Source organism: Physeter macrocephalus, chromosome 8, assembly GCF_002837175.3.
Source record: "Physeter macrocephalus isolate SW-GA chromosome 8, ASM283717v5, whole genome shotgun sequence".
NCBI lineage: Eukaryota > Metazoa > Chordata > Mammalia > Artiodactyla > Physeteridae > Physeter > Physeter macrocephalus.
Genome location: NC_041221.1, coordinates 50927990 through 50939681, shown reverse-complemented (window position 1 = coordinate 50939681; position 11692 = coordinate 50927990).

The window sequence follows — 11692 nt, the reverse complement described above, 5'->3', positions numbered from 1 at the left end:
TATATGTATAACTGATTCAGTTTGTTATAAAGCAGAAACTAACACACCATTGTAAAGCAATTATACTCCAATGAAGATGTTAAAAAAATAAATATATATATAAATATATGTATATATATATATATATATATATCAGTATAGTGTGAACAAGTTTATAAAGCTGGCAATAAAATAAAATATATATATATATGAGGTAAGTTGTGCCTGCTAAGTCAATCTTTGTTTCATTTAAATATAGCCTCAGGTGTTGGCCCCCCATAAACTTGTTTCTATGGTTTTGTGCTATGTTTTTTGTTAGTTTTCTCTCCCTTTATCTTTTCCTCTCTTCTTTCCTCCTTCTCTTTTTCCCCATTCTTCCAGTCTAAGATGTTGCACTTGCTGTACATGGTTGCTCTGGTCCTAGGGGACTCAACTCTGATATTTACTCCCAAGGTGAGGAAATCTATATCCCTAAGTAGCCCTAAAGATTTTCCCTACAGACAAAAAAATGATAATAAGAATATTGTAAATAAATTTATGTGAAGAAGCTAACAATTTAGATGAAATAGAAAAATTCTTTAAAAGCACAGCTTATCAAAGTTGACACAAAATAGAAGATCTGAATAGGTCTATATCTGCCAAAGAAATTGAATCCATGATGTAAATCCTATGAAGAAAACTTCAGGCCTAAATGGCTTCACTGGCTAATCTCTCCATCATTTAAGGAGGAAATAATGCTGTGTTTACACACATTCCTTCAGAGAATAAAGAAAGGGAACCCTTCCAATTCACATTGTGAGGTCAGTTTAACCCTGACACTGAAACATGATAAGGACATTATAGGTAAAAATTATATTCCTTTATCTTCCATGAACATAGGCTCACAATTCCTAAACATAATATTAATAAATAGAATACAACAATATAGAAATAGCATAATACCTCATGACCAAGTAAGGTTTATTTAATGAATACAATGATGTTTTAATCTTTAAAAATCAATTAGTCGATATAATTTCAAAAATAACTGTAAAACAGAGGAAATCATATCTCAATGGATACAAAAAAGGTATTGAACAAAATTCAACACCATTCATGATTTTAAAAAATATGAATAAATTGGGAAAATAGAGAACTTAATGTGATAAAAGGCATCTACAAAAATCTAGAGCTGACATATTTACTGGTGTAATATTGAACTGTTTCCCCCTAAGTCTGGGAATGTCCACTGCTACCATGTCTACTCAATGTAGTTTTGACGGTTCAGTCAATAGGGAAGAAAGGAATGAAAATTATAAACATATTTAAGAATAAAAGAAATAAAATTGCCTGTATATACAAATGACATAATTAGCCACTTGAGAATTCCAAAAGAAGTTATGAACTATAGAATTAGTGAGTAATTTAGCAAATTTGATGGTTGGGAAAACAGTAGAGAAAAAGTACTTTATTTCTATACATCAGCTGAAAAAGAAAAGAAAAAAATTAGAAAAACAATGCCATTTAAAATAGCACCTTGGGCTTCCCTGGTGGCGCAGTGGTTGAGAGTCCGCCTGCCGATGCAGGGGACACGGGTTCGTGCCCCAGTCCGGGAAGATCCCACATGCCGCGGAGCGGCTGGGCCTGTGAGCCATGGCCGCTGAGCCTGCGCGTCCAGAGCCAGTGCTCCGCAACGGGAGAGGCCACAACAGTGAGAGGCCCGCGTACGGCAAAAAAATAAAAATAAAAATAAAATAGCACCTTAAAACTGTATTTATGGATTAAATTTAACGAACGATGTATAAGACATCTATAATTAAAACTACAAAGTGTTGCTAAAAGAAATTAAAGAAGACAAGGAACTAAAGAGACATATCAATTTTGTGAACTGGAAGAGTTAATATTTTTAAGGTATCATTTGTGCTAAATTGATCTATAAATTCAATGTGACCCCAATCAAAATTCTAGCACGTTTTCGTGTAGAAATTGACAAGCTGATTCTAAAATTTATATGGAAATGAAAGGACCTTAAAAAACTTAGATAATATTGAAGAAGAACAAAGCTGGAGGGCTGACACTCTCAGATTTCAAGACTTACTATACAGCTGCAGTAATTAAGACAGTATGGGATTATGCAAGGAAAGACAAATAGACCAATTGGACAGAATTAAGAGTCCAGAAATAGACTTACATGTATACAGTCTCTCGATTTATCACAAAGGTGCCACTGCAGTTCAGTGGGAGAAGGGTGGTCTTTGCATTAAATGGTGCTATAGTTTTAAATATCCATATGGGAAATGAACCTTGCCTCCTATATTACAGCATACAATAAAAGTAATTTAAGATGGAGTATAGGTCTATATGTGAAAGATGGAAAAATGAAGCTTCATGAAGAAAATAAAAGTTATGTTTTTGACCTTAGGGTAGACATAGATTTCTTAAACAAGATACATGAAACACTCGCCAAAAACCCAAAACCAAAATCAAACCAAATTACACCCCAAAACAAACAACCTGATTTCAAAATGGGCAGAGGAACTGAATAGACATTTTTCCTAAGAAGAAGGGCAGATGGCCAACAGGCACATGAAAAGAGGCTCAATATCACTAATCATCAGGGAAATGCAAATCAAAACTACAATCAGATTTCATCTCACACCTGTTAGAATGGCTATCATCTAAAAGAACACAACAAATGTTGGCAAGGATGTGGAGAAAAGCGAACCCTTGTACACTGCTGGTGGGAATGTAAATTGGTGCAGCCACTGTGGAAAACAGTATGCAGTTTTTTCACAAAAACAAAAATAGAACTGCCACATGATCCAGCAGTTCCAATCTTGAGTATATATCTGAAAAAACCAAAAACACTAATTCAAAAAGATACCTGCACCGCAATGTTCATAGCAGCATTATTTACAATTGCCAACATATAGAAGAAACCTAAGTGTCCATCAACAGATGAATGGATAAAGAAGATGTGGTACTAGCCACATGTGGCTATTGATCACTTGAACTGTGGCCAGAATTAACTGAGAGGTGCTGAAAGTGTAAGATACACACCAGATTTTGAAGACTTCAAATGAGAAAAAGAATATAAAATATACTGTTAATAATTTTTTATGTTGATACATGTTGAAATACCATGTTTTATATGTACATTAAATAAAATGTATTATTAAAATTAAAAAAGGAAGATGTGGTACGTGTGTGTGTATATATACATATATATGTATATATACACATGCACACACACAATGGAATACTACTTAGTCATAAGAAAGAATGAAATTTTGCCATTTGCTGCAACATGGATGGACTTGGAGGGCATTATGCTAAGTGAAATAGGTCAGAAAGAGAAAGACAAATAGGATATCACTTATATGTGGAATCTAAAAAATACAACAAACTAATGAATATAACAAAAAAGAAGTAGACTTACAGACATAGAGAACAAGCTAGTGGTTACCAGTGGGGAGAGGGAAGCAGGGAGGGGCAATATGGGGGTAGGAGAGTAAAGGGTACAAACTATTCGGTATAAAATAAGCTACAAGGATATATTGTACAACATGGGGAATATAGCCAATATTTTATAATAACTATAAATGGAATATAACCTTTCAAAATTGTGAATCATTATATTGTACACCTGTAACTTATATAGTATTGTACAGCAACTATACTTCAATAAAAACCCCTCAAACCCTGATACTCTGGACTTTAATAAAATCACAACTGCAGATTCATTGAAAGATATCAGTCGTTATAAGAATAAAATGACAAGTCACATACTGGAAGAAGATATTTGTAATTTATGTATCTGACAAAGGACTGGTATCCTGAATATATCGAGAGTTCATGTAAATTAATATGGCGTAAACAAACCATACAAATTTTTAAAAATTTCAGGCATTTCATGAACTAGTATATCCAAATAACCAATAAGCATATCAAAATCTAATCAATATTATTATTCACCAGAAAAATGTGAATTCAAACCACAATAAAATACCACTTTACATCCACTAAAATGACAAAAAGTTAAAGGATTTACAGTGTGAAGTCTTATTGTCAAATACTGATGGTGGGAGGGTAAACAAACATTTTGGAAAAGTTATAGTTTCTACGAAATCTGCATTCCTATAATTCAGGAATTTTTCTCTTAGTTGCATAAGAAATAGAAATGTATATATATGTTCACCAAAACCTCTACAAGAATGTTAACAGAATTACTATTCATAATAGCTAAAAACAAGAAATCACAAAATGTCAGGAGAATGGATAAAAAACCATTGTGCATTCATACAATGGAATTAATACAGGCAATAAAAAGCAATCAACTACTGGTGAATAACAGGGGTGAAAATCAAAATAATTATGCTCTAGGAAACCAGACAAAAAAAGTACATAGTTTTGATTTTATTACATTTGGTTCAAAACAGGTAAAACCAATGTATTTGTGACAGAAGTCAGAATAGTGTTTATCTTGGGGGAGTGCAATTACTGGGAGACCATGAGAGAAATTCCTCCAATGCTGGTACTATTCTATGCCTTGATTCAGTAGTGGTTACCCAGGTGGATACATATGTAAAAACACATCCGGCTGTATTGTTAAGAGGAATGCACTCTATGTATGTTATAGTACCAATTCGAAAGTAAGCAAAATTAAAAATTAGATTTTAGTGAAAGTAAAATGCATCAGTTAAAAGAACATAATCAAATAGGATAAAATAATAAGAGATAAGGCAACAGCTAGAAGAACACAGGTCCCAAATTCTCACATCTCTGGAGCAGACCACCAGGTTACAGCTCCCTGCAGTGAAACAGCAGGTAGTGTATACTGAGGTCTGCGCAGAATTTAGGTTCACTAGAGGTCAGCTAATTCCCTGAGCATCAGGCTTCAGAGATAGCAGCCCTTTGGCGCCTGTGGATGGGTCAACTGGTACCAAACAGGCATTAACACCTCAAAGAGAGCAGGGCTGTAAGCAGCCTCAGGTACCCAGCTGAACTGTCCAGTAGCCTGTAGCAACCAGAAGAGAATTTTTGGCATTTAGACCTTCTTTTTCTCACCAGCAGACCCCTGGAGTATGCCTCTGGCATGGACTGACACAGCCACCATCCTTTGCCTTTTGTCCATTATCCACAAAAAAGTAGTTCCATCCTTGTTTCTCATGATGGGTTTTTAGGCATTGTCAGTAGACTACCACTAGGTAATCTATTTTAGGACATTGGAAAATTACTTGTAATCCATTCTGATGGAAAAATTTGTTCAATAACTGAAAGACTATTTCAATCCTGATGTTTGGAATTCTTATCACATTCTCAAACTTTTCTGTGTAAAATAGTTGAGATTAACAAAGAGCTCTGTCTAAATCATTGCTTTCTGTTGCCCTAAGCTTGCTCTGTGTAGATGCTGGCCCAGATGCTGAGCTGGACCAAGAACTTCTAGTCTTTGGTGTCATAAAGTATAATGACTAAAGCAAGAGCTCTGCTTGATAGTGGCCATCTCAGCCTTTTATTCATCTCAAGCTGTAAAGGAAGGCACATTAGTATTTGTGGTCATATGTTGACCAAATGAAATCTCATAGATTGTTTTCAAAAGTAAGCAAAAAATGCTTTTTAGAGATGAGGTACTGGAGTGATATAGCATTGTAATAGGTAGCTCTTTTGCCCAGCACACATTCATACTTACTAATATTATCTTTATATTTATATAAGACATTAAAATTGCAACATGCTTCTATACACATTGTCTCATTTGATCCTCATAAATTTCTATAAAATAGGTGCCATATCCACTGGGGATCCACTCAAGGTCACCAAGTAAGTGGAGGAGATGAAATTAGAATGCATATATTTTAGTTGCTCTACTGCAATTTCTGTGATTGGTAAGGCTGGACTTTCACAAGTGAAGTCTTTTGCTTTTGAGCTCTCAAATTTGAGAGGTTGATCTAGCAAGTGTTCTTTTCCCTTTTTTCCCCCTCATATTAGCACAAAACTTTTCAATTCTTGACATTTATGCAGGAGATGTTCAACACACCATTCTCTGAAGTAGGTCATGCAAGGAGCATGGACCACCTGGAGATCTTGTTATATTTTCCCAAACAAATAGACACCTGGGATGAAAGTAGGGAGCTTGTAAAAAAAGATAAACAAAGCTTCACATTTTGCTTTAGGTTTAGAGAGTGTCAGACAAACTTTTATTAAATCATTAGAGTAGGGAGACAAATGCAGAGCTGCCATATCAAACACCTAAGTGTCCCTAATTTCTTTTACAAAGTGTAACATATAGGACTTAACTCTAAGAAGAAGGCTAATTAGAAAAATTAAGTTCTCTGTAAGTTCATTCAGCATGTGAAATGACTAAAAATACAATTCATGAACTGTCACTATTTCCTACACTATCCACGTTATTTTTCTCCATTGTTTTAGTAAGGTATAATTTTATATTTAAAAAAATTCCTCCTTTTTTTAGTGTTCAGTTCTGCAAATTTTGGCTAACACACGCAATTTATAACAACCACCCAATCAAGATATAGAATAACCCTATCATCCCCTAAAGTCCTATATCATGTATGTTTTATGACTTTCTACAATTACCTAAAATGTGTTGACAAACCATGAAATCCAGTACCAGAAGTTAAGCTATGTATGCATATGCTAAATATGTAAATAATTTCCCTAAGTGGTGGAGCTATGTCTGTTCAGACTCTGTAACTCTTAACATTATTCCAGGGTACACACGATTGAGGTCTGGAGCTATAAAGCTAAGGAATACCCTAACCTATATAGAGAGAACTAAGAAAGACCCTTTGTCAGGAAAGTGGAACCTGCTGGAGGTGGACTCCAGCTCTCTGGCTATAAAGAAATATGTTGCTCTTCTTTTCTTTGACAACAACACAAACCCTTCATCAATAATTTTTGACTTAGCCCAGTGTGAGATTTTTTTCCCCTGTATGAATACTGCTCTGATTTTACGGGAGAAATCTATTAGAGAACAGAATTTACAGAACTGTGCTGTACTTGTAGAAATGCTTAATTCCACAATTCTATGATTCTAGCTGCAACTTGGCCATAAAGTAAGGGATGCGAACTTTATCAATGAGCAAGCTATCCTGGACTGAAACCCCACAGAGGAAGAAGGGATGATTAATAGGACAAGTAAAAATTTGCTGCTTATGGCATCCTCCAACTGTGTGTAGAGCAAGCATCATTATATTTTAACATGCTGGGAACACTCGTCTTGATTGAACGTTAGTCAATAAAAATTCCCTTTTAAAGAGATGATGCTGTGGGGTCCATTCTTGTTTCCTGAATCTGCAGAGACACGCTGAGAATTCAAAGAAAAGCATGCTGCACAATACTTGATAAAATGCTAATAAAGTACCCAAGAGGCACCGTCCCTTGTCCATTAAAAATACAGTAAATTTTTCTGAAAGTTAGATTTAATGTCATTTTTTTCCTTCTTGGAACAATAGATTACATAAATATTTCCATTAGATCCAAGATAGACTTACATGATAACAATGATGAAATGAAAATTATAGTTATCCATTGGATATCAGAAGAAAAAGGAGATAGAAATTTATACTGAAAGTAAAACTCAAAGGAATTCAATTCCATTTGCAATTAAAGCACACACTTAAGTATGAGGTTATGCAGCCTTAGCAGACGAGCTGAGCTAATTTATAGGTATTTAATTAGCTCCACAGGGTAGAGTCCCCTGTTGTTGCTTTGTGAATGTAATATTTATATTGATAATTATAAAACTAATTTAAAATATGAAAGGAGACCACCTACGTGAATGCAGTAAAGCCCAGTCTCTCTCAGACTCCAGATAATCCATATCAGATTGTGAAAATTGACCCAATATTCATCGGGAGCTTTATTTGGAACTTCAGTGGTAGGGGAACAGGACGAAAAGAGAGAAAAGGAAAATAGAGCAAGATTCCTTCCTTTTGTTTTCTTTGGGTGGAGGAATCTAGAGTATCCTGTTTTCTTTTTACCATCTTGGCTGAAAGTAACATAGGGCCAACAACATGAAATAACATCTCCTGTAAAAGACATAGACTGCTGACAAACCAGTCAACTCCTCAATTAGAATTAATTCAATGTAACTATTTTTTTACTTCTCTTGCATTTCTCCCACTTCCTATACAGGCACATTTTTGAAAGTTAAAAGCCATCACGTGACTGTTTACTCCTTTCTCTTTAAGAACTGACTCTAGAGTTGGTTCAAGGATCAGCCCGCACAAGCGACAGAACTGAAGGATTATGATGGACATGTTTCTGTTCTCCCAATAGCAGGGAACAACGTTGCTGAGTTTAGTGAGCAGAACTCTCCTGAAAAAAAAAATCCATTAAACTGAAACTTCTTAGAGGAAGTAATGGCAGTGTAAAAAGTGGTATTATTTAGTTGACAATATTTACTGAGCACTTGATGGACAGTGTCTGTACAATTTTCTCTAAGCTTCATCCTGCCTGTCTTTGAAGAGGAGAATGGAAAGTATTATTTTCTAAATTGTCTTGGGTTAAAACTCTGATTGATTACAAAATATTAGAGAAATTGTTCGTAGAGCAAATATGCTTTTAAAAGAATGAAAACTTTATTCACTACTCATAAGTGTATACTTAAAATCCAACACTAGGGACTTCCTTGGTGGTCCAGTGGTTAAGACTTCGGCTTCCAATGCAGGGGGTGCGGGTTCGATCCCTGGTCGGGGAGCTAGGATCCCACATGCCTTGCGGCCAAAAAACCAAAACATAAAACAGAAGTAATATTGTAACAAATGCAATAAAGACTTTAAAAATGGTCCACATCAGAAAAAAAAAACTTAAAAAAAATCCAACACTATATCTATTACAGTACAACAAATTTAAGTAGCTCTCTCTGTCCTCTGCTTCTTCCTATCTCCTTCTCTGACTCTGATGCTCCTGTACTCCTGCTTCCCTCTTGTAAGGACCCTCATAATTCCATTGAGCCCACTCAGATAAATCAAGGTAGTCTCCTCATCTCAAGGTCCTTAACATATTTACATCTGCAAAGTCCCTTTTGCCATATAAGGTAGTATACACACAGGTTTCAGGGATTAAGATGTGGATAACCTCGGGGGAGCCATTAGTCTGTCTACCCGATATGCCAGTTGCTAAGCTTTTTCCTTGGTGACAAACCCACTTTTCTATTTCGCCGATTTGAGATAATGGACTTTACACACTATATTTCTGCTTTAGTAGCTGGTTCTCTGTTAGATTATGCCAATAGGGGGCATTAAAAGATATTGGAAGGCAAGAAGAAGGGACTGAATTCTTTCTGTATAGCCTGATGCTCTTACTGGCAGTGCTCCAGCAATGGTCCTTACAGGCAGCAGCAGATGGTGTGGATCACAGCCTTTTTCCACATTCGCAGAATGGCCACACTTTCAGAATCAGTCTCATTACCCTCAGACTACCCACAGAAGCTGGGCAATGGACCTCTTCAGAGACTCAAATCTCAACTCATCAGAGCCACTGCTCCAAGCATCTGGGTTCTCTGATAACCTCAAATTATTTTCTTTGTTTCTCCAACCCTAGAGATGACAGCACTTCTTGCAATAATTACTACAGTGTTCATTTTTAGACTTTTCAGTTCTCCAACATCTGTTTAACCATTTCCCTACATTAAAATCTCTTGGTTGGAATACCCAGTACACTTCTGGTTCCCTGACATATTTGCACTGTGATCAGTTTTTCAAATCTCTTAACAAATGAGTGTGAAACTAAATAGTGATAATAGCCTTTGTAGAAATGAATAGGAATAGCTGTGAGGGAAGACAAATGATCTCAAGCCTGTCTGATGCTGGCTGTTTTGTAGGAAACATTATGGTATGGAAAGAAAAATCTATCTTCCCAACAAAATCATTTCACAGGATTATAAGGTTAAAATTTTCTTCTTAATGTGAAGCAACCAAAACCCAAAAGACATTCACACTGGTTTTGATTTTTTTTTTTTTGAAACAGAAAAATCATTTAAAGGAATAAGATACTGGATTACTAGAAAATCTTAATCCATCTTAAAGTTAAAAATATGCAAAAAGTAGTTTAGTTTGGCCAGATTTAATTAAATATTTATGTAATTTTTAATACCAGTAGTTTAATAGTCCATCTCAGTGAAGATCTTAATAAAATTTCATAGGCACGTGTGTGTGTGCACATGTGTATGAGAGAGAGAGAGAGGGAGATTTATGTTATAAAACCTTACAGTCTTCAAATAAGCTGCCAAGAGAAGCAATCCATTTGAATTTCTAGATGTGTGTGCTATAGTAAAACCACAATTTATGACCTCATTTGTTACGTTTGAATATCCTTTCGATTACACTCTTGCCAGAGAGTAAATGCACTTGACATAAAATAGTAATGTTTCAATCATGGAAATGTGATCTTAATCCTGTTTAAATCTGCTTTTTATACTCTGACATTAATTAGCAACCCAGAGCCCCTTCTAAACCTCCATACCCAGTCTTTGAAGAGGTTATTCATCAGATAGGAATGATGTTTGTTTAGGAGTGCACTTCTCTTAATGGACTTAATATAATTATTTTACAAATATCCAGATCCTGACCACAACTTCCCCACCCCCTGCTCACCCACAATGGCCTGTAGAGCTCTTTAAGGTCATCGAGACACTGGGAGGAGGTGACGTGATATCAGTCTACCAGAAGTCAAAACAATCAAGTGTACATGCAATAAAAAGACAACACCTTGGGGGTTGGGTAGAAGGAGTTTGGAACCTAAAGCAAGTCACACTGAAAGTTACCGTATATCTAAAGATGGGTTACATGAACAATGGAGTTTAAAGGGAAAAATATTTCCCGGAAGGAAAAACTGAAGTGATGTTTGTGTGTGTGTGTGTGTGTGTGTGTGTGTGTGTGTGTGTGTGTGGTGTAGAAGGTGGATAATATTATTGCATTCTAATCTGATGTCTAGTGCTAGTAGTAAGAGACCCAGGGACTGTATAATAGAGGTTCAGATGTATAGATTCTTTCCCACTGGCTGCTGAGTGAGTCATTGCCCATCCTTCTACTGCACCCTCCTTCTTAAAGCACAGAGCCTCAGGGTTAACAGAGAGCTTTCCTTACCCTGAGAAAGGTTTGTTTACTGAGAACTTAATGGGCTCTTATGATAAAATTAGTTATGCCATTGTCCATTACGTTGACCCACCATAGAAATGATTTTAACAGTCTGAATTATCGTGCAATATAAGAGATTCAAATATGTGCTAGTTAGAAAAGAGAAATTCTATGAAAAAATATTAATTTTAACTTGAAAATATAGAAGTAAGAACAAGAATTGTCCTTGGTGTTTAAATTCTGGAGGAATAATATCAAACTTAAAGATATTTGGATTAAAAGGAAGAATCAAATGACAAAAGAGCAAAACCCATTAGAAATTAATTTTAAGTTTATAAACCAGATTCACGATTCAAATTTATGGACAAAGGTCTAACTGGCAACCTTGGTGCTGGGCCCAGACTCCAATAAGTCCTTCACCTTAATGTCGCAGGATGGTGAGCATGGGAAAAGTGGAATTGTTAGAATAACATATATTAAGGGATATTAAAAGTCTATGGTTGGGCTTCCCTGGTGGCGCAGTGGTTGAGAGTCCGCCTGCCGATGCAGGGGACGCGGGTTCGTGCCCCGGTCCGGGAGGATCCCACGTGCCGCGGAGCGGCTGGGCCCGTGAGCCATGGCTGCTGAGCCTG